Source organism: Plecotus auritus (genome assembly GCF_963455305.1).
Source record: "Plecotus auritus genome assembly, chromosome: 8".
Taxonomy (NCBI): Eukaryota; Metazoa; Chordata; class Mammalia; order Chiroptera; family Vespertilionidae; genus Plecotus; species Plecotus auritus.
The window spans coordinates 68,224,739-68,247,877 of record NC_137782.1 but is presented as its reverse complement, the minus strand read 5'-3'; the positions used below and the strand labels follow the sequence as shown (position 1 = coordinate 68,247,877).

The window sequence follows — 23,139 nt, the reverse complement described above, 5'->3', positions numbered from 1 at the left end:
TATGGTTTGCCAAAGCAGAAGGAACTTGCCTGCAGGCCCTTTCCATGATTACTTTTGCTTCCCAACATTAAGTCACTGAGCTGTTTATGGTTTATATGAGAGGCCTGGAAGGTAGGAGAAGGAAGGAGAACCGCAAGGGGCACAAGGAGACTAAGGAAAAGAGAGACAATCGTTTCGTAAGCCCTGAGCTGCAGAGCCTACACTCTCAGCTGAGGAGCCTCAGAGGGAATAGCTGTAAACCTGCAGGAGGCTCCCACAATCACCAAAGACTTTTTTTAGCCCAAGACTGACAGAGCCAAGGGTTTGGAAACAGGAGGGTGCCTCCGCAGAATACACTGTATCCCAGAGATACTTCCCCAGACCCTCAGAGATGCCTTAGAATTAGACAAAGGCTGAGCCAAGGTCAATTTCTTGACTGCCCTGTGGAATGGGGGCTGGGGCTGAGGGGACTAGGTCAATGCAAATAACAAAGGAATGCGCTCTTTCCTGCATACTTTCCACTATCTGGGCAGATCCTGGATCTCATTCATCACTGAGGTGCCAGCACTCAGCCGAGAGGACCTGCTGCAGGAGAGACAGATGGAGGAAGGGGGCGGTGAGCACGTTATTTCCATCAAACTAATGGGAACACCTGTGCCCTGGGGGCTGGCAGACTGGATGCTAGGAAGCAGATGGTGTTCCAAGGTTTCACTTTTAAAAATGCTTATAGGACATGCAAAAGTACTAAAGATTAAGCGAGAGGATCTATTCGCGGCAGCTCCGCCCGTGGGATTTCCCCAGCAGGCGAGATGGGACCAGGACCAGCCAAGCAGCACAGCGCCTGCGCACTGCAGACCCTGACGCCCAAGAGTCCTCAGCGAGGTGGGCGGGGGATGCCGGGGCATCCGGGTCCCTCACCCCGCCCCGCTGCTTGAATGAGAGGCGCGGCGCCCGCCCCTCCCCCACGGGCCCGCCCCTCGCCCGAGCCGCCCCGCGCAGTCTGCCGCCGCCACCTCAGCTGCACTAGGTCCGGACCGACGCTCTCCACCCACAGCCTGCCGCTCGGCTCTGACGGTCCCGCACGCCTGCCGCTGCCTCCGCCGGCGCTCCCGAGTGAGTGAACAGGCGAGGGCCGGGCGCCGAGGCCCGTCGCCCCCGGGCTGGGGCTTAGGGGACCGGGCGGGTCCGGGTTCGGGATGCTGAGGGGACCGCGGGCCCGCGCCCCTGCGCCAGCCTCCCACACACTCACTCTGTCCGCTCCGGAGGGGGGCAGGGAGGAGCGGGATCGCGGCCCCCGCGGGGCGGGACGCGGAGGAGGGTCCGCCCGGGGTCGGCGGGTGAGTCTGGCACAAAGGGCTGCGCGGGCTGTCACCGGGAGGTCACCGAGGGAAGGTTCGTGACGCCCCGCACGCTCCACATGCCTGTGCCCGGCTCGGGCCCCCGGGAGTGGGAGGAGGCTGGGATGTGCAGGAAGGCGAGGATGGCGAGAACGGCTGCCTCCGTGCTGGCTGTGGGAACGCGCCTTGGGGAGCGCGGCGTGGCAGTGTTTTCCTGGTCCCCATCTGCTCCTCCCCTTTCTTTGTGGCGTTTGTCTTGTGGTCGTTTGTCACTGTGTATAGCTATGGTCTAGGTGCGAGCTCTCGCCTCGGCTTACTCAAAGTCAGGTGGCGGCCTCCCGTCTGTGGGTGGGGAGCGCGAGTGCTTCCACACGCCAGAGAATTAAGGACCCTTCTTTGTTTGCAGAAACCTAATGGTGTGTGTGTGTGTGTGTGTGTGTGTGTGTGTGTGTGTGTGTGTGTCTCCTATGAAATGAATCAGAGATAATTAAAAAGGATCTGAGGAAAAAAGACTTATTACTTCATCAGACTTTTACCCAATTCTGTCTCTGATGTTCTTTCAAACAGTATTTTGTTTGTTTCTTACTGTAAAACCAGTGGGTTTCGTTACAGTAATTGAAAATGTATGTCTATATTCTCATGGATCTATACTAGTATATCTAGAGAACACTTTTGTTTGGAGGGTTTAGTTAATGGGCAAAATACCCATATGTTTGTGCATGGGAATACTCCAGTCCATATAGGTTTAGTTCGTTTACACTATATCCCTATACTCATATACATGTATGTAGAAGTACTCCAGTATATCTAGGACCCTGTTTTCTCAGCTCCTCGGTACAGGAAGATTTTGTTTCTTCCTGCCCTGTATTAATGAGAAGGTGGTCCAGCAGGTTCCGTCCACCTTGCTTTTGTTCTTAATGCTTTGGCACCGGGTTTTATTGCATATTACCCTGGCATGTGCCCTTGCTTTGATCTGAATTTTCTTGTGTTCTGTTGTCTGGTTGTGCAGCCCAGCTCAATGGCTCCTCTTACCGGACTACTGGGAAACAGAACACCTTTTATCATTGTCCTCATCCCCGGAGAGAGAAGGAAACTGCAGGTTCCCACAGACTTTCACTTGGTCATTAAGAACTGCCTGACTTTGTCGTCTTCCTAAAGTTAGAAGACCACAAGTTACAGGTTGATGTAGACCATTTAAAAAGAAGCAATTCTAATAGCACCAGCTATTCCTTGCTATTTCCTTTGGACTTTTTTCTCTTTTTAAGCCAGGTTTTATAAGCTTTAGAAGATAATTGATTGCATTAGTTTTTAAAATATTTTTTATAATTGAGTTTTACCCTTATAATTTTGCAAAGTGATGGGAAATTAGTTAAAGTTGGTTGTAAGAAACACACCTCCAAAATATATTTTTATGATGATCTTTGGTTCAAAATAGTGGTGGTAAAAATATTTAGAAGGGCTTACTGGATGATATGAGTAATTGAATCTTTAAGATTCTCTTGAAGATTCTTTTTTAATCACGTGTATTTTAATTTGTGGTAGTTTTCAGTACAAAATAAAATGTAAACTAAGCAATCTTCCACAGCATTGTTTATTCCCTCTATTAAAAACATTTGCTTTTAATTTGAAGGGGAAGTTTTCCAGCTGTTGTATTGGGATCCATTATTCTTGGTAAAATTCTTACCTTATGTTAGCATAGTCAAATTCTTTTTTTCGTTACTGTTAAAATTAGTAAAAGATGACTTTTCAATTTGGAGAAGTTTTGGTTTTATGAAATAAAATTTTAATATCAATGAATTTTACTCAAAAAAGTTAACTTAAAAACAAGGGCTTCATTAATTTCCTTAACTAGTATCACTAATATTGAAGCAACTCCAATAATTTTATAAACTGTCCACATTCAATTTTTATTTTTTTTTAGGAATCCCCTTAAAACAAACTATAAGGGGAAGTTCTAGATAAACAAAGTCATATAACCGGAATTGTCGCTGAAATAGGCTTGCATAGTACCACAATATTGTGGAACTTTAATTTTGCAAGAGTGACTTAGCTATTGTTTGAATCAACAAGGGAACCTAAAACATCCTGGTCTTGTTCAGCATTCTGTTAACTAAATCTTTACCAACCCATAGTTTAGCATTTCCTATAGTATGATGATTAAAAAAAATAATTCTAAAGTAATTTCTGTATCATCAAAGTAGATTAAATTATGTTAAATGCTGTTTTAGTAGTAAATATAGTCTTTATATTCATTAGAAATATCAATATTGTTATATCAGTGATGGTAATAGCAGGTATGGTGACAGTTACCCAAAACTGGGTACATTATCCCCCCAACAATGTCTGATAATAAAAAGTAGAATATTTTTTCTGTTGAGCATTTTCTATCAATATTTGTTTTCTGTTCAAATGGCAATTTATTTTAAAATCAGTAACAAAGTAACATTATAATGTATTGGCTTAAACTATATGAAATTACCACTTTTTTTTAGATTGGGGAGTAGTAAAAAATCAGCAATTTTATATGGTTCAACCACTTTCAATTCTCAGCAATTCCTTCTGGTATTTACCTTTATTTCTATTTCATTTTTAATGTTTAAACTGCTATTTCTTTACTTTTCACCTTTGGATATTTGGACATTATCTATTTTAGAAGTCTTTCCACCCCCTACTCATACTTAAGCTTTACAGTTCCCAGTTAAGTCAGTTTTCAGTATTTATATGACTGTGACAATGTACCTGTTATTCACAGATGAGCCAGGTAGGGTCTAATATTACATTTTCTTTCTTGAACAACTTTTGTTTCTCCTGAATTAAATAATTACCTCTTTTGTTTGTTCTTCATTTGCTTAGTTTTCTGTATACCAGTTACTAATTCATCCTCAAATTCTATGACAGAACTAATAGTCTTTCAATATTTTCAAATAATCTGTTTCATTCTTTTTTCTAGCTGTCATCTTAAGACTTTCCTTTGTTATCATTTTGGGAATTCCCTTTGCCTTCTTCCTGTGTTAGATCCTTTATTCCTGAATCCTGTGTCTCCTTCATTCTTTAGTAGCTTCCTGAGAAAGGGCACATACAAACTCTGAAATTCCTTCCTAAATTCAGCAGTTGCATGTCTGGAAATGTCATTTTACCCTCACACTTGAATAGTGGTTCAACTGGATATTGAATTCTAGATTGAAAATTAGTGTCCCTCTTTTGAAAGCATTGTTCCATTAGCTTCCAGTATTGCTCTTTTTTTTAAAATCCTCACCCAAGGATATTTTTTCATTGATTTTTAGAGAGAGTGGAAGAGAGAGGGAAAGACAGAGAAACGTCGATGTGAGAGAAACACATTGATTGGTTGCCTCCTGCATGGCCCTGACCAGGGCCCAAGCCAGGGGAGGAGCCTGCAACTGAGGTACGTGCCCTTGACCAGAATCAAACCTGGGACCCTTAAGTACCTACACTCTATCCACTGAACCAAACCAGCTAGGGCTAGTATTGTTCTTAAGAAGTCCAATGCCATTCTAATCCCCATTTCCTTTTTCCTCTCACTCTGAAAGATTTTAAAATCTTTTGTTTATCCCTGGTGTTTCTGATATTTCATGATGTTTCTTAAAACATTTTTTTTTTGTGTGCCGAAACCGGTTTGGCTCAGTGGATAGAGCGTCGGCCTGTGGACTGAGAGGTCCTGGGTTCGATTCCGGTCAAGGGCATGTACCTTGGTTGCGGGCGGCACATCCCCAGTGGGAGGTGTGCAGGAGGCAGCTGATCGATGTTTCTCTCTCATCGATGTTTCTGGCTTTCTATCCCTCTCCCTTCCTCTCTGTGACATATCAATAAAATATATTTTAAAAAAAAAACATTTTTTTTTTTTGCCATGGGGCAGATAACTTTTTCCCCAAATGACTATATGGTATAGATGTCCATGTAAACACATACACATGTCCCATCTCATCCAATATGCTATTCTTTATGGTGTTGACATGCCTCCATCAAAAGGTAGGGTCTTTGTTTCCTCTCCTTGAACCTGTGCAGACATAAATGCTCTCCAGAATGTTAGGTCTTAAGACAAAATCATAATTTAAGAGCACAGCAAAATGATCAAGAGCATGCACCTTGTGTGTGTGTGTGTAGGAGGTAGGGGGTATCTTTTTATTTTTTACTTTTAAATGGAATAATCACTGAAAATGTAAGCATCAGAGAAAATTTCTTCAAGCAGTGAAATGCTTTGGAATCAACACAAAGACTACCAGGTACATTTTTAAAAATCTCCCGTAGGGCGTGGCAAAACCATTCATGACCAAAAAAGAAACACTCTTTAAGCTTCATGATTAAATATGTCACGACTAAATATGACATGTATTATTTGCAAGAATTTCTGTGATGAGAAGATAGACAAATGGAGCTATGTAGACTACGGCTTGATTGGACATTGTCAGTGACTTTGTGTTTATCTCATAGAATTTTTTTAAATTTTTTTATTGATTAAGGTATTACTTATGTGTCCTTATTCCCCCATTACCCCCTCCCATCCCCCCACTCATGCCCTCAACCCCTTGTTGTCTGTGTCCATTGGTTAGGCTTATGTGCATGCACTCATACAACTTAACAATAGGAAGATAAACAACCCAATTTAAAAAAATGGGCAACAGACCTAAATAGATACTTTTCAAAAGATTTTTTTTTTAACCCATCACTTTTTTTCCATTTACGGTTCTTTCTCCCTCATCTAGCTTTTCCATGAGTGGCTGAATATTACTGGAGAACTTCAGAGTCATGATTAAAAATCTGAAGTGGGCTCTCAGCACTGCCCAGGAAAAAGCTACGAGATTCCTAATAAGACGTTTTTGCCTATGACTATTTAATAATTTCTCCCCACTCTTGAAACTCATGTATAGCCCACCCCTTTCCATACTGATAAGCAGGCCTCATACTTCAGTGAGGGTTTAGAAGTTATCAGACAGACACCCTTCATCTTTTCATCACTAAATCTAGAAATTTACCTTCCTTAAGACTCATGTTTTCTGTTTCTGTCAGAGGCTAACTCCCCTCCAACTGTATTCCCTCATAGCTACTCAAGGACTTGACTCCTGTATTTGTGCCCTCTCTAGCATTAGCAACTTTCCAGGGTACCATTTATAACAACATATACACATGCTCTGCTATTACCCATCTTTGAAAACAGAAGAAAAATTACAACAACCAACTTTTCTCTGACCTCCCATTCATCTCCTTCTGTTTACTTTCATGGTTATATGTCTCAAAAGAGAAGTCTATCTTTCCTCCCTACCTCCTGTATAATACATAGCACTGTCTGAAAATCTGTTGTTCGCTGATTTTTTTTGCCTCTTACCCCCATTGGAAGGTCAGCTTCAGGAAGGCAAGGATCTTATCTATTCCCACTATGTCCCCTAGGACAGCAACTGGCACAAGTACCTACTCAATTATATTGGCAAAAAAAAAAAAGCACAGCTGACATTTTTAATCTGGTAGAATGAATAGCTCTTTCCTTTTAAGTTTTTCTGACAAAGTCAAGTTTTTTAAAAATATATTTTTATTGATTTCAGAGAGGAAGAGAGAGGAAGAGAGAGCTAGAAACATCAATGATAAGAGGGAATCATTGACTGGCTGCCTCTTGCACGTTGGATCGAGCCTGCAACCCAGGCATGTGCCCTTGACCAGAATCGAACCTGGGACCCTCTAGTCCACAGGCTGATGCTATCCACTGAGCCAAACTGGCTAGGGCAAGTTTTATTATTATTTTATTTTCTGATTTTATTTTTTAGCAAGTTTTATTTTTTAATTATTCACCACTTTTTGCTACACTTAGAGTGAAAAATTATGAAGATTATATTAATAATTGAATTTTTCCCTACATTACATTACATTTAATTCTTTCATAAACGTAATTTCATTGGCAGTCTTGCACCTGGATTCTGGAATTAGACTGGTTGGAGTTGAATTTTAGCTCTTTCACTTTTTGCCATGTGACCTTGGTAGGTTTCCTCACCTCTCTGTTTCCTCATCTACAAGATGGAAGCAAGAGTAGTAGTACCCACCACATATGTTTGTTATGTGGATCAAATAAGATAACATGTAAAATGCTAAACTCAGTACTTGATGTGGGTTTAAATCTAATATGAAAAATAATTCTAGTTATTTGTATAGCCTTCTTCAATTTATAATATTTGATCTGACTTATTCACTGTAATATTTTTGTCCAGAGTACTTATATCTTCTAGAGCTGTGGTCGGCAAACTCATTAGTCAACAGAGCTAAGTATCAACAGTACAACAATTGAAATTTCTTTTGAGAGCCAAATTTTTTAAACTTAAACTTCTTCTAACGCCTCTTCTTCAAAATAGACTCGCCCAGGTTGTGGTATTTTGTGGAAGAGCCACACTCAAGGGGCCAAAGAGCCGCATGTGGCTCGCGAGCCACAGTTTGCCGACCACGGTTCTAGAGTATGTTGGCTTTAAATGTGATTCAGCTGTTTTTAGTTTTATGTTTGTTTTTTTCTGATTCCTTTCCTCTCTATTACTCAGATTATCCCAGGTGATAGATGGGTAAAATGATCTACAGTTGACACATGAGCACCATGTAGCACTTCCCAGCAGTTTGATCATTTGATTAATCATTTTGATCACTTGATAAAATATTATTTCAAGTCAAGCCCTGTTCTTTATTTGGCTTGCCTAGGAATGAGGTTCCTTCTTCATGTTATTCCACATTAAGTTTTCTTATTTCTGGAAATGCAATACATCATCAACAGATTTTTTTTATTAAGTAGCTATAAGACACTGTTGTTTTCACTTACTAGTTAGCTGGGAAGATGAATATCAGTAGCAATACAAAATCCACTATGAGGGCCACATGAGGGATAAAGACAGGCTCTGTAGAAGTTCAAAGTAGGAAAAGTCATGTCCTGCCAACCTTAAGGAATTCCTACAACTTTTCTGCATGTTAAAAGGTTTTAGACTATTCCCATATTATTTGTTTTGATTTTTATTTTGAAAGCTTGCTTAATAATCATGGGAATAGTTCAGATTTTAAGGCTGATAATACACAAGCTAAAACCTAGAGCAGTTTTTCATTTTAGAAATTGTTTCTTGACATAATTAACTTAGCAGTTATTCTGCCTCTTTCTTTTCTTTTTTTTTTTATAATATATTTTATTGATTTTTTACAGAGTGGAAGGGAGAGAGATAGTTAGAAACATTGATCAGCTGCCTCCTGCACACCCCCCCTGGGGATGTGCCCACAACCAAGGTACATGCTCTTGACTGGAATCGAACCTGGGACCCCCCCAGTTCGCAGGCCAATGCTCTATCCCAGCCGTGGGCAAACTACGGCCCGCAGGCCGGATCCGGCCCGTTTGGCTGTTCTATCCGGCCCGCGGAGCTGAAAGAGCAGAGGGTTCTCTTGCTCTCCCCTCCGCTCCTTCACCAGCAGCAGTGTTAACATGGCAACGTCGGGAAACACTGCTGCAGCTCCTTCTTCTGAGTGGGCGGATTTATATCCGCCCATTCAGTAGAAGGAACAACCTCTCAATCTTCCAGAGGCTCCTTGTAATGCCCGTGGACGCATCCCCCAACATCACCCTGGGAATGCGTAGACACGTTATCGTGGTGATGTAGGGAGACACGCCCCTGGAGAGCACAGTATCAGAGCATTAGCTAAAAAGGAGACCAACAACACTGTTCCCACTGAAGTTGATGTTTTAAAGACCAAAAACCTTTCAACCCAGTCTACATTGCCATCTACATCTACGTCCCGGGCATAATTTGGAAGTTGCACTAAAGAAAATGTTTAATTTACTGTTTACGCATTTTGTTCTTTTCTATTTGTTTTAGTTTTAAATTATTTTATTATATTTAAGTTTAATTTGAAAGGCTTTTGTACCTTTCCTTTGTTAGGCAATTTTATTTTGCCTTTGCCATCTTCAATATAAGGTATGTTATTGTGCTATGATTCCTCCATTTTTTGAAGTTTCAAATTATAATAATTAGTGTTTACATTCTTGTTAAAATGTTTGAAATGAATAAAACTATTGAAATTAAAAAAAAAAAAAGACCGTACCCTTTTATGTAATGATGTTTACTTTGAATTTATATTAGTTCACACAAACACTCCATCCATGCTTTTGTTCCGGCCCTCCGGTCCAGTTTAAGAACCCATTGTGGCCCTCGAGTCAAAAAGTTTGCCCACCCCTGCTCTATCCACTCAGCCAAACCAGTTAGGGCCTCTTTCTTTTCTTATCTAGGTAAGCAGGGGGGACTCCTCCAATTATCTGAGCATTTTTGACATCAGAGTGTGGTGTTAGGTAAATTTAGGGTTCAAAAAGAAAGCCAGATGGTTTAAAGGAATTGTGAGCACTCCAACTAGTGCAGTCCATTGAAAGCCAGCTGGCTGAGCCTCATCTGCTCTGGAGGTAGAAACCAGACACTTTGTTCCATGCCAGCTGGCCCAGGAGTAGCTGGCCAGTGGCCTTATTTTGGTTGGCCATTCCTGGGAAAGCCAGCCTGGGGCCCTCCATCTGCCCTAAGAATCATCTGAAAGTTGCTCTGTGCTTCCATGATGCTCTAGAGCAGTGGTTCTCAACCTTTCTAATGCCGCAACCCTTAAATACAGTTCCTCATGTTGTGGTGACCCCCAACCATAAAATTATTTTCGTTGCTACTTCATAACTGTAATTTTGCTACTGTTGTGAATCTTAATGTAAATATCTGTGTTTTCCGATGGTCTTAGGATCTACAGCAGCGGTTCTCAACCTGTGAGCAAAATTACAGTTATGAAGTAGCAACAAAAATAATTTTATGGTTGGGGGTCACCACAACATGAGGAACTGTATTAAAGGGTCGCGGCATTAGAAAGGTTGAGAACCACTGCTCTAGAGAGTTGGAGCAAGCCTGAGTGACCAGGAAAGGAAGCCACTTTTTACATAGCATTACAAGTGAACTTCACATTAAGTTGTGAACTTGCTCTGGAAAAGTATAATGCACTTGAGTTTTTATGGATTCAATACTGTTAGGTGTATTAGAGTTGCTTATGGTTAAAGTATCTATAGTGAATATTTTCATATTGTAAATAACTTACAGTTGACCTGCTTTCAGAGTTCCTGTTTTCATTTATTGATTTTTCTTAAAGTGAGGTTTGCCTGTTCTTTTCATTGTCTTCTTCTTCAAAGTTTTGTTCATTTAGATTAGTAATTTTCATCTGTCATAAAGCTTGCTCCTATATAAACCATGGGTTTCTTCTGTAGAAGGTTATGTGTGTCTTAAAATCAGTATCTCATTTTGTCTGTTATTTATGTTTTCCTAACTACACAGCTGTTTGTATCAGATACAGTTCTTCCTTTAGGAAACTTATGTCATAATAATTTAATTGAGAACAAAGTGCAAGTATGGCACTGCAGGTATGAGCATTCAGTTCATTTGAAGACAGTGTTTATTGAATTCTCAAAATTAATAACTTCACAACAGTCTATCAGTATGCTTTAGGTTACCTTTAAAATTTTTCTTCCAACTTTGGAGACTGAATGGTGCTGCATTACTTATATTTATTAAGTTCATCTAGGCCAGTGGTCGGCAAACTCATTAGTCAACAGAGCCAAATATCAACAGTACAACAATTGAAATTTCTTTTGAGAGCCAAATTTTTTAAACTTAAACTTCTTCTAACGCCACTTCTTCAAAATAGACTCGCCCAGGCTGTGGTATTTTGTGGAAGAGCCACACTCAAGGGGCCAAAGAGCTGCATGTGGCTCGCGAGCCGCAGTTTGCCGAGCACGGATCTAGGCAAACCAAAAAATTTATGAACTACCTGTATCTCCTATTGTTCTTAACCAACTCTAAGCATGAAATATTATGCTCAGTGCTCTAAACTTGAAATAGAATCTAGGTATCATATCCAAATAGGCTCTTCATCTTGGACTGAAAGAATTTGACAAATAATGAAACACCAAAGTATGAGCTAATTTAGTTTATGGGAAATGGGTGGGAAGGGAAGTCAAAGGTGTAGGCTTCCATTCTTTTCCTTTAGCACAAAAGAAATTGCAAAACTTTTTCAAAAATATGTTGGACATCTCATGCTTGGCTGTAATTAAATGAAAGTTTTTGCTTAAACTTATTGTCCCTGAAACAAGCGTTAAGGCATTTTTGTGGTAGTAAGAGATATTTTAAAAATCATAATATATCAGTAGCCAGGGGCAATATTATACCCAGAAAGTCATCTTTCACCTCAGGTAACCTATGTCAAAAAATATTTTATGCTAATACTTTACATGTATTGTTTTTTACTCCTTACAGCACCAACTCTCAAAGAGTTGTTTATGGGTGATAAAACAGAAGGTCAGAGAAGTAACCTGTTCAGGTTCACAAGGTCAGAGGCCAGGTTTAAAACCCAAGCCTTCAGTCCTAGCTGGTTTGGCTCAGTAGATAGAGCGTTGGCCTGTGGCCTGAAGGGTCCTGGGTTTATTCCCGTCAAGGGCACATGCCTGGGTTGCGGGCTCGTTCCTCAGTAGGGGGTGTGCAGGAGGTAGCCAGTCAATGATTCTCTCTCATCATTGATGTTTCCATCTCTCTCCCTCTCCCTTCTTCTCTGAAATAAATAAAAATACATTTTAAAAAACAAAACAAAAAACCAAGCCTTCATCCTTTAGCCCACCACATAGCACAGTTGATGTTACCAGTTTTCACAATAATATGTCTCTTTATTATTTAGATACTATCCTGCACTGGCACTTTTGGAATACCATTTATAAAGGAAATTCAGAAACCTTTGCAGAAAATAGCTGGAGAATAATGAGACATTTGGGGAGCATCTATATTCTGATGCTCTTGAAGTAATTAATCGTTGCAAAACTACTGCAATAAAGATGAAGAAAATAAAAATGACTTGTTAGACTTAGAATGGGACAAAGGAGCTGTATAGTTTCCTAAGGTTGCCATAACAAATTGCTACAAAATTGATGGCCTAAAACAGAAATTTATTCTCTCACAGTTCTGGAGGGCAGAAGTCTGAAATCAAAGTGTTAGCAGGGCTGCTATACTTCCTCCCAAAACTAGGAGAGAGTGGTTCATCCAACTTTTGGTGGTTCCACATGTTTCTTGGATGTAGCTACATAACTCAATCTCTGTTTCTGTCTTCACATAGCCTTCTCCTCTTTCTCTCTAATAAAGACACTGTCCTTGGATTTAGGGTCCACTGGATAACCCAAAATGATTTCATCTCCAGATCCTTCACTTAATTACATCTTCAAAAACCCTTTTTCCAAATAAGGTTACATTCACAGGTTTCTGGGCATGAACATATATATATTTTTTTTTTGATGTCTTTGTTGGGCGGGGGCAGGACGGGAGGAGGGTTACCATTCAACCCACTGCAGTGATAAGCACTTCCTTAGTGATTTTCATTTTGACTGCTGCATCACACAGAATCCCATATTAGACAGGTATTCAGTAGACCAGGATACAAGATGGGGAAAGGTATTGGAAGTATAGAAGGATTGAAGTTCAGAGGACGGTTAGGGGAGTCAAGGAAGGCTTCATAGAGGCTGTATTGCTTGTGATAGATCTTGAAGGGTCGATAGACTTTTATCAGATGGTTGGGGTAGCCTGGAATATGCAGATAGTAGTAGTTGCAAAGGTAAGGAGCCTTCTTCATTTGACTAAAGTGTGGTACTTCGAGAAATAGTGGAGAATAGAGTTGAATAGCCTAAGCCAATTCCTAGGAGGCCTTTAATGTAAGTAGATAAATTTGTACTTTGTTTAGAGTTGCTTATCCAGAGCACTGTATTACAAGGGTTTCTAACAGGCCTTCATAGCTGTTATAAATCCCTTTGAAAAATAATTTAGTTTTTTTTTTTCTATAGAAAGATTTTCAGGTTAAGAACCACTGCTCCATTAGAAATAAAATGTTGCTTTATGCTTTGAAAGATGTCTCTGGAAGATTATTGGTTTTCTGTTTGATTTACTTTACTTGGAAGATAATTTGAAAATGGAGCTTCAATGAGTCTCAGTCAACACTAACTGTGGAATACGTTATAAATTTTGCATACTAAAAGTTAAAATACTCTCAGGAGGGATGTGAAGGTAGGTCCTGTGTTCATAGAAAACTGATCAAATTATTACACAAAAAGAAAAACAGCATTTATTTCAAAATGCAGCTATGACTTCTTTTCTTTGTCTCAGTTTTCTCTATTTCACTTCACTACCACCATCCATTTAGAACTCCAGAATTATATAAAATCATGGCACAGTTCTAAAGGGAGAAAACAGCTGCATTTCTAAAAGATATTATTTTAAACTGCTTGTTCTCTACTGTGGGTTTTCAGTGGAATAAAACTATATATTATACTGCTGTCCGACTGTTTTAGTCCGATCAGGCTGCTATAACAAAATATCATAGTCTGGGTGCCTTACAAGCAACAAAAATTTCTCACAGTTCTAGAGGCTGGGAAGTCCACGATCAAGGCCCTGGCAGATTCTGTGTCTGGTGAGGACCCACTTCCTGGTGCATACATGGTACTTTTTGTTTGTCCTCAAGTGGGGAAAGGGATAGGAAAGGTATCTGGGGCCACTTTAGAGGACACTAATCCCATTCATGTGGGCTCCACCCTCATGACCTAATCACCTCCAGATAATCACACTGGGATTTAGGTTTCAGTATATGAATTTGAGGGGTGGGGGGGACACAAACATTTAGTCAATAGCACTGACCATACGATACAAGGAGAAAATTGATGTTTTCCATATAACTGACTCAATTTCTAAATAATCAAATGCTGTGTTTATTTTTTCACTGATCTATTTATAGTCTACCTGAGATTAATATTAATTAATTAATTTACCTGTACTTTTTTTCAGGCTTCTCTGCTAATTTTTTAAAATTTTTTATTACAAAACACTGTAGATACACTCAAAAGTAGATAGTACAACACACCCCTATATGCCCTTCTCTCAGTTTCAGCTATTATTAAGATTTTGCCATATTTGTTTCATTTACTTATTTTTCTTTTATCTTTCTTTGCTGAGGTATTTTAAGCAAATCCTGGGCATTTCTGTATATATACCCTGACATACTTCTATATGCATCTCTAAAAAATAAGGATATTGTCTTATAGAACTAAAATACCATTCTCACACCTAATAAAAGTAACAATTACACCTTGGTATCATCTAATAGTAGATCCTATTCAGGCTTGCCCAGTTGTCTCAAGAATATCTTTTTAGAGATGGTTTGTTCACAGTGGGATTCATAGTCCACAGATCATAACTGGTCATTTTGTCTCTCATGTCTATTTTGATCTAGGGCAGTTTCTCCTCCCTCCCTTTCTCCCCACCTTTTTGTTTGTGCCATGAACTAGTTGGAGGAACTGGGTCAGTAGTCCTGTGGAACTTCTCACATTTAGGATTTGTCTGTTTGCTTCATCATGGTGTCACTTTGTTGCTCTGTTCGCTTTGTTTCTTACAAATGGAAGTTAACTCTAGAGGCTTGATTGAAATCAGGATTCAATAAATGGTGTTGGGAAAACTGGACATATACTTGCAAAAAAATGAAACTAGACCACCAACTTACACCATACACAAAAATAAACTCAAAATGGATAAAGGACTTAAACATAAGATGGGAAACCATAAAAATTTTAGAAGAAGCCATAGGCAACAAAATAGCAGACATTTGTTGTAAGCTCTTAGGGCAGTGGTTGGCAAGCCGCGGCTCGCGAGCCACATGTGGCTCTTTGGCCCCTTGAGTGCAGCTCTTCCACAAAATACCACATGCTGCGCACATGTACAGTGCGATTGAAACTTCGTGGCCCATGTGCAGAAGTCGGTTTTCGGCCTGGGCAGTCTATTTTGAAGAAGTGGGGGTGTCGGTCAGTCAGGCGACGGGAGACACGGCGCCGGGGAGGCGCGCGTGATTCATGCACGAGTTGAGTGAGCCAGTCAGTCAGCAGTCTCATTGTGCAGTGGTTAGTGCTAGTCACGCCCGCAAATCGCGCGCGGGTGACAAAAGTACCTACTCGAAGCATAAAGTTACCTGTATTTTTCCAACCAGCTGCAAATCCTACAGGTATTTTTGTCATCAATTTAAGAATTGTAATTATTTTGTGTTGGTGGCTTTATTATTATAAAATGGAACTTTTTTTTAGGTGCCCTGTTTGACATGGCTACAAAGAAGAAGCAAAGAAAAACAGAAGACAAAAACCGTGAATTTAAAGTTGAATGGACCGAGACTTTTGCGTTTATTCAAAACTTAAATGGCCTTCCGACCTGTCTTATTTGTCAGGAAAAATTGGCGCATAACAAGAAATCAAATTTGGAGAGACACTTTACAACTAAACACGTGTCATTTAGTACTAAATATCCTGTCGGTGATGCAAGGAAGAAAGCAGTTGAGGAACTTCAGAAGAGTCAAGAAAAATCAAGTTCTGTATTTAATTACTGGATGCAATCTTCCAACAATGTTAATATTGCAAGTTTTGTGATTAGTCAAGAGATTGCTAAGAGAGGAAAACCATATACAGACGGCGAATACATAAAAACTTGTTTTATAAATGCATCCGAAGAGCTATTTCGGGATTTTAAGAACAAAGCAGACATTCTAAAAAAAATTAAAGAGTTACCATTGTCTGCTAAAACAGTGAAAGATAGAACAGTCAAAATGTCTTCGAATATAACCGACCAGCAAGTCGAAGATCTTAAATTGGTTTCAGCTTTATCAATAGCAGTTGACAAGTCTTGTGACATAAATGATACAGTGCAAGTTTCACTTTTTGTACGATTTATTTCATCTACAGGTCCTAAAGAAGAACTTTTAGGATTATTGCCACTCAAAGGTCAAACACGTGGAGAGGATATAGCAAATGCTGTAATTGAGTGCATTGAAAAACATCATATTCCACTCGATAAAATTGTCTCAATTTCAACAGACGGGGCGAAAAGTATGACCAGCGTAAGAAACGGGTTTGTTGCTATTTTGAAAGAAAAAATTAATCATGAGATACTTACTTACCATTGCATCACTCATCAAGAAGCACTTTGTGCGCAGACATTTCCAGAAGAAATTTGCAAAGTTATGGAATTGGTGATTAACATTATCAACTCCATTATAGCTAAAGCTCTTAATCATCGCCAATTTAAAGAATTTTTAGTTGAAATGGAGAGTGAGTACGAAGATCTGCTGCATAACAAGGTACGTTGGTTATCAAGAGGAAACGTTTTGAAACGTTTCGCTTCCTTATTAACAGAAATTAAAGCATTTCTCCTTGAGAAGGGTGTTCACTATCCAGAACTAACGAACGATCAGTGGATCCAAAAATTTTATTTCATGATAGACGTTACGGCTCATCTAAATCAGCTTAATCATAAACTACAGGGGAAAGGAAACACAATTTTTTCCATGTTAGAAGAAGTTATTTCATTCGAAAACAAATTATCTCTTTTTGCTCGAGATTTTGAAAGAGAAACTTTGATTCACTTTCCAAGCCTGTTGAAACATCGCCAAGAAAATAATTCTGATATTGACATTTGCTATTTCAAAACAACACTTTTAAATATGAGGGAAGCTTTTCTCAACAGGTTTCAGGAATTAAGAAACAACAAAGCGACGTTAGCCTTTGTTAAAAAACCTCTTAATGCTACTGTAACAGAATTAAATTTTTCTCCCTTTAATATTGACATTAGCAACTTTGAAATGCAATTGCTGGATTTAAAAAACAAAGAATTGTGGAGCTCGAAATTTGAACGTCTTTGTGCTGATATAGAAATATTGGAGAAAAACAAATGTGAACTTAGTTCACAGCACAAGTGGTCTGCTTTGAAAGACCTGGAGAAGGAAGATATGTTGATTTTTAACACCTGGAATAGTATTCCTGACTCATATAATCAACTGAAAAAACTAGCGTTTGCTGTTCTTTCCTTATTCGGGTCTACATATTTATGCGAACAATCATTTTCAAGCATGAACCTTATCAAAAGTAAATTGAGAAGTCGTCTTATTGATGAGAACCTGGAATCGTACCTAAAATTAAAAACAACAACATACAAACCTGACTTACCCAAACTTTCGAAGGAGATGCAAGGCCATTGTTCACATTAGTGTTTGTCAGTCATTGTCATGATTTAATTTTATGGATATTGTAAGGTAAATTGTAAGGAATTTAATTTTATCAATAAATAATATCCTTATTAAGTATGATATCAAGTTTTATTCAACGTACCTATAGTTTAATAAGACTTAAAACTTTAAGTAAAGTTTATTAACTTAATTTTAGGGAATGTTGTGGAGTGAAAGAAGATGTAGTGTCGAGGATTGAGAAAGGTATGTTGAGATGGTTTGGACATATAGAGAGGATGAACGAAAGGAGATAGACGAAACAAGTATACAAGACGAGTGTGGATGGGAGAGTTGGAAGAGGTTGACCTCAGCGAACGTACCTCAATCAGATTGAGGACGTTTTTAGCAAAGGCCAGCTTAGGAGTACCCTAATTAAGTTAATAACAATGTACCTACCTATATGGTTTAAGTTTAAAAAATTTGGCTCTCAAAAGAAATTTCAATCGTTGTACTGTTGATATTTGGCTCTGTTGACTAATGAGTTTGCCGACCACTGTCCTAGGGCAATGGAAACAAAAGAGAAAATAAACATGGGACTACATAAAAATAAAAAGCTTCTGCACAGCAAAAGAAACCATCCACAAAACAACAAGAAAGCCTACTGCATGGGAGAACATATTTGCCAATGTTATCTCCGATAAGGGTTTAATCTCCAACATTTACAAGGAATTCATACAACTTAACAAAAGGAAGATAATCCAATCAAAAAATGGGCAAAGGACCTAAATAGACACTTTTCGAAAGAGGACATTCAGAAAGCCAAGAGACATATGAAAACATGCTCAAAGTCACTAATCATTCAAGAGATGCAAATCAAAACAACAATGAGGTACCACCTCACACCTGTCAGAATGGCTGTCATCAACAAATCAACAAATGACAAGTGCTGGCGAGGATTCGGAGAAAAAGGAACCCTTCTTCACTGCTGGTGGGAATGCAAACTGTTGCAGCCACCGTGGAAAACAATATGGCGTTTCCTCAAAAAATTAAAATGGAACTGCCATTTGACCCAGTAATATCACTTCTAGGAATATATCCCAAGAAAACAGAAACACCAATCAGAAAGGATATATGCACCCCTATGTTCATATCAGCGCAATTTACAATAGCTAAGATTTGGAAACAGCCTAAATGCTTATCAGCAGATGAATGGATTAGAAAACTGTGGTACATCCACACAATGGAATACTACGCTGCTGTAAAAAGGAAGGAATTCTTACCATTTGCAACAGCATGGATGGATCTGGAGAGCATTATGCTAAGTGAAATAAGCCAGTCATTGAAAGATAAATACCACATGATCTCACTCATTTATGGATAATAAAGAACATTACAAACTGTTGAACAAAAATAGAGGCAAAGAGGCATTAAACAGACTGTCAAACTACAGCGGGAAGGTAGGGGAGGGTTAGGGGAGTAAGAGATCAACCGAAGGACTTGTATGCATGCATATAAGCACAACCAACAGATGCAAGACACCCGGGGGGCAGGGGGATGAGGGCAAGTGCCGGGGGGAGGGGGGGAGGCGGGGGGGGGGTGGTCAGTTGGGGGGGGGGAGAGAAGAGACATATGTACTACTAGTTGTAATACCTTAAACAATAAAATTTTAAAAATAAATAAAATCAGGTTTAAGTTTTTTGGCAAGAATGCTTAGGAAGTCTGTTGTGTCTGGCTATCCCACTTCTTTTGAAGTTAAAAGACCCTAGTGATAATCATGTCAGTATCATTTGTTTCCTCCTATGTGGCAAAATGGCTATTTTCTTATTTTAACATTTCTTCCACATTTATTAGCAGTTCTATAAAGAAGACCTTTACTTCATCAACTAGGGCTGTTTGGGGTTACCCTGAAATACATTTTGTATGAGGGACTGCAAAGTAATTTTATACTATTGTGTTCTTGATAAAGGATAATGAGTTTGAATCAGAATAAAAGGAATTGAATTTGTCTTTTGTTTTAATGGGTGTTGCAATAAAATTCTGAGTACTACAGCAAAATGTGGATGATTGCTTTTCTTTACAAGTGAGATGTGTTTACCCATTGCTCTGAAAGTTAAAGGTGGAGATATATAAAAGCCGTTTTATACTGGAATCAAGCAGTGGAGAGGAAAGAATACTAGATTTGGGATTAAAAAACTGAGAGATCTCTGGAGTTAATTTGGCTCAAACCCTAAATGTCTAATCCATTCATTCTGCATAGACTGGGGTGGGGAGTGTATAAAATATTGTCAGTGTTTTCATGAAATTATTTGTAGACTAAAGAAAACAAGATTATGTGTTATGGAAATAATGCTTAAAAGTGTTTAAAGGCAGGGAGAATTCTCCACTGAATATTATTCTTTTAACTTAAATTACACTTTATGGGAGAAAGTTCTAATGATCATAGTTTCTCATAATACCTCTTGTTTAACTTCATGGCTTCACATTTTTATTCAGCACAATTACTGAATAAAGTTATGCTAAATAAAGCCTTACTTATTTGTCCTCCATTGTATCTTAGACAAATTTGCTTTTAGTCATCTTCTGAATTTGTGTATTCTGGGAAAAGTAAACTTGATATCATTGAAAATTAAACAGGTCATTGTTCTTAGATTAGTGACCATTTCTAGACAGCCTCTAAACATCATTTGAGAAGGCCATTAAAAGTATATGCTAGTGTGATTTCTCCTTAGGTAAACTTTTGCTATGATTATGCTGTTTATTTAAAAATGATAATACTGTGGGTCTTTTCTGAATGATAAAGAATGTCGTTATAAAGGAATACCTCAAAAGATCATAGATAAGAACAGTATACTTATTTTAGTCTGTTGAGCTAAGCATAAAAGCTGATTATTCCTCACTAGGACACTAAAATGGTTTTAGTGCTGAAAATTACATTTCCTGTTGAATTAAACAGATGCTTGTAGAACACCTACTGTGTGCAAGTCATTAAGCTAGGTGTTCAGTAGTAGAGTTGATTTCAATATTTGACTGAAGATGGAAAGAGCCCTCTAAAAGTTGTGTTTCAACTATGTTGTCTCATCCTAACTTAATACAGCCAATAGTTTCTGGGCTTAGGTCTCATCATGCAGCCTTTGTCCTATTTTCTTGTTTGTTGAGTGCTGTGTGGGCTAGAGAGTGGTGAGCACAGGGATTAGTGGGGTTGAAGCTCTGCCCCTTGGAGGCCCCAAAACATATATTCTCCTTTTCTGTCCTCTGCCAGAAACAAGAGTGGTTTTTGTCTGTTTAGGGATATTTCAATTATTTCATCCAGTATGCTGCTTGGATTTACCATCTTACCTTTACTCATGCTAATACCAATTTATTGAATATCTTTTAAGTGCCAGGTATTGTTCAGTCTGAATTTATAGAAATTCCACATCTTATGGTAAGAACCTTTATTATTAATGAAGTTAAAATTACTACAGTTAATAAAGTTAAGGTATATAGTTCACTTGTGGATTTATTAGATCTGAAGTTGTAATTTTAATATTGTTCTTCTGGAAATTTTACATATGATCTCGCTTAAAAGATCCTGTAAAGCTGAAGAAAACTGGCTTCTCATGAAGAACTTTCTTCAGGCTAAGATAACTCATCACAAATGCAATGAAATTGATGGAGCCTGCATTTAGATTTTATTCAGACTAACTTCCAACTCTTAATAAGTTCTGGGATTTGAATAAGTTCTGGCCCTACTATTAGTTAATAGTATGACCTTGGTGAGTCACTACCTCTCTTAGCTTCAAATAGACATATTTATAACGGAATGCTTCATAGTTATTGAATTTATTATAATTGAATAACTTCAGGGTTATTGTGAGTATAATTTATCTCCTTTAATAAAGTGCCCTCGTAATGATTGTTGTTGTTAGGCAAGGGATGGGACAATGGGAAGGTGAAAACAAAAACAATCTCTGCTACATCTCAGTTCTCTCCTTTTCATAAATATGAGATCAGTTATGCTGCCAGCTTGGTCTGGCTGCTGAGCTGTGGCTGGTTAGAGGTTCTATTGCACTAATGGTCAGATGATGTAAAAAGTTGTGACTACTTAACTGCCCTACATACTTTCTTTTTAGGAAATTGTGGATATATAATTTTTTAAAGTATATTTTTATTGATTTCAGAGATGAAGGGAGAGAGACATCAATGATGAAAGAGAATCATTGATCGGCTCCCTCCTGCATGTCCCACACTGGGGATTGAGCCCTCAACCTGGCCATGTGCCCTGACCGGGAAATCGAACCATGACCTCCTGGTTCACAGGTCAACACTCAACCACTGAGCCATGCTGGCCGGGCTGGATATATCATTTTTGATGGTTGTCTTAAGTCAGTTCTCTTCCCTCCCCCCTTTTTAAATAACTTTGTTGAAACTTAGTTTAGATTCCATATAGTTCACCCATTTAAGGTATACAATGCATAGTCATAGAGTTGTATATTCATTACCACAATCAATTTTAGAACATTTTTGCTCTAGCCAGTTTGGCTCAGTGGATAAAGTGTCAGCCTGCAGACTGAAGGGTCCCAGATTTGATTTCAGTCAAGGGCATGTACCTTGGTTGCAGGCTCTATTCCTCCCCATCCCCCACTTCCTCTCACACTGGTCTGGGCAAGTGCTGGAGGCAACTAATCTTATGTTTCTCTCTCTGTCTCTCCCTCACCTTTTCACTCCCTCTAAAATTCAATGGATATTTTCCTCGGGAAAGGATTAACAAAAAATTAAAAATTAAAGTTTAGAGCATTCTCTTTATCATTTTCCCAAAAAGAAATCCTACTTCCCTAGTTATCACTCCCCAATCTTGCCACTCCTTTCCTGCCCTAAGCCATCACTAATCTACTCTTTCTGTCTCTATAGATTTGCCTATTCTGGGCCTTTCAAAATGGAATCATGTAATATGTGGTCCTTTGTGACTGGCTTCTTTTACATAGCATGATATTTTTAAGGTCTACCCATGTTCTCTTTTTGTCATATTAAGGTGCTCAGAGGGACACTGACCTATCCTGTAGGAAGAAGTGAAGAAGTGATGAAGTGACTCTTTTTTTAATAAAGTTGACTGGTGTTCCATAACTGGTGTCCCAGTCGCAAAGATGAGAAAAGCCCTATAAACATTTACTGTAGTTGCAAACCAAAGAATGGTGTTCTAGTGTAGAATGTGGAAAAGATTTATGCCATTTATGTACATGAATAATGTCATGATTGTTTGTACATCTTTCACTGTGGATAATACTGTGTAATTCTACAGGTCTATTTTAACTAAAACTGTTGCACCACTGTCATTTTTATTTGCTATTTTCTTCTCTCTTGCTCTTTTTTTAAATGTAAGGCACCATACAAATATAAGGCACTATGCTTTATTATGATACTAGAGGCCTGGTGCATGAATTCTTGCACGGGTGGGGTGCAGCTGGCCCCCCACATGGGGGCCTATCTGGTGGGGGGGAGGGGACACAGGAGGTTGGCCGGCCGGCCCTGCCCCTGATCAGGGTGTGTGTGTGTGTGGGGGGGCTGATTGGGGTAGGGGTCACCTCTGGATCGGGCTGGTTGGCTGGCCACAGTACATGTAATAGCAACCAGTCATTCTGGTTGTTCCAGTAATTCCGGCGTACTGGTCCCTTGGCTTTTATATGTATAGATTGTCCAATCTCTCCGGGACTCTGTTTCCCCATCTTTTAAAAGCAGGAATTACATTAAATCGGTGTTTCTTTTCTTATTAAATGTATTGGGGTGACATTGGTCAACA

The 23,139-nt window shown here is 39.0% G+C and overlaps 1 protein-coding gene across 1 annotated transcript in view; it reads left to right on the top strand.

The window, feature by feature from the left end:
- The first annotated feature begins 838 nt into the window (after window positions 1–838).
- Window positions 839–23,139, top strand: part of RNF24 (ring finger protein 24) — an 83,685-nt gene continuing 61,384 nt past the window's right edge. Inside the window, exon 1 of the mRNA XM_080686222.1 lies at window positions 839–1,092. The gene's annotated coding sequence lies outside the window, so the exon portion shown is untranslated. The remainder of the gene's footprint in view (window positions 1,093–23,139) is intronic.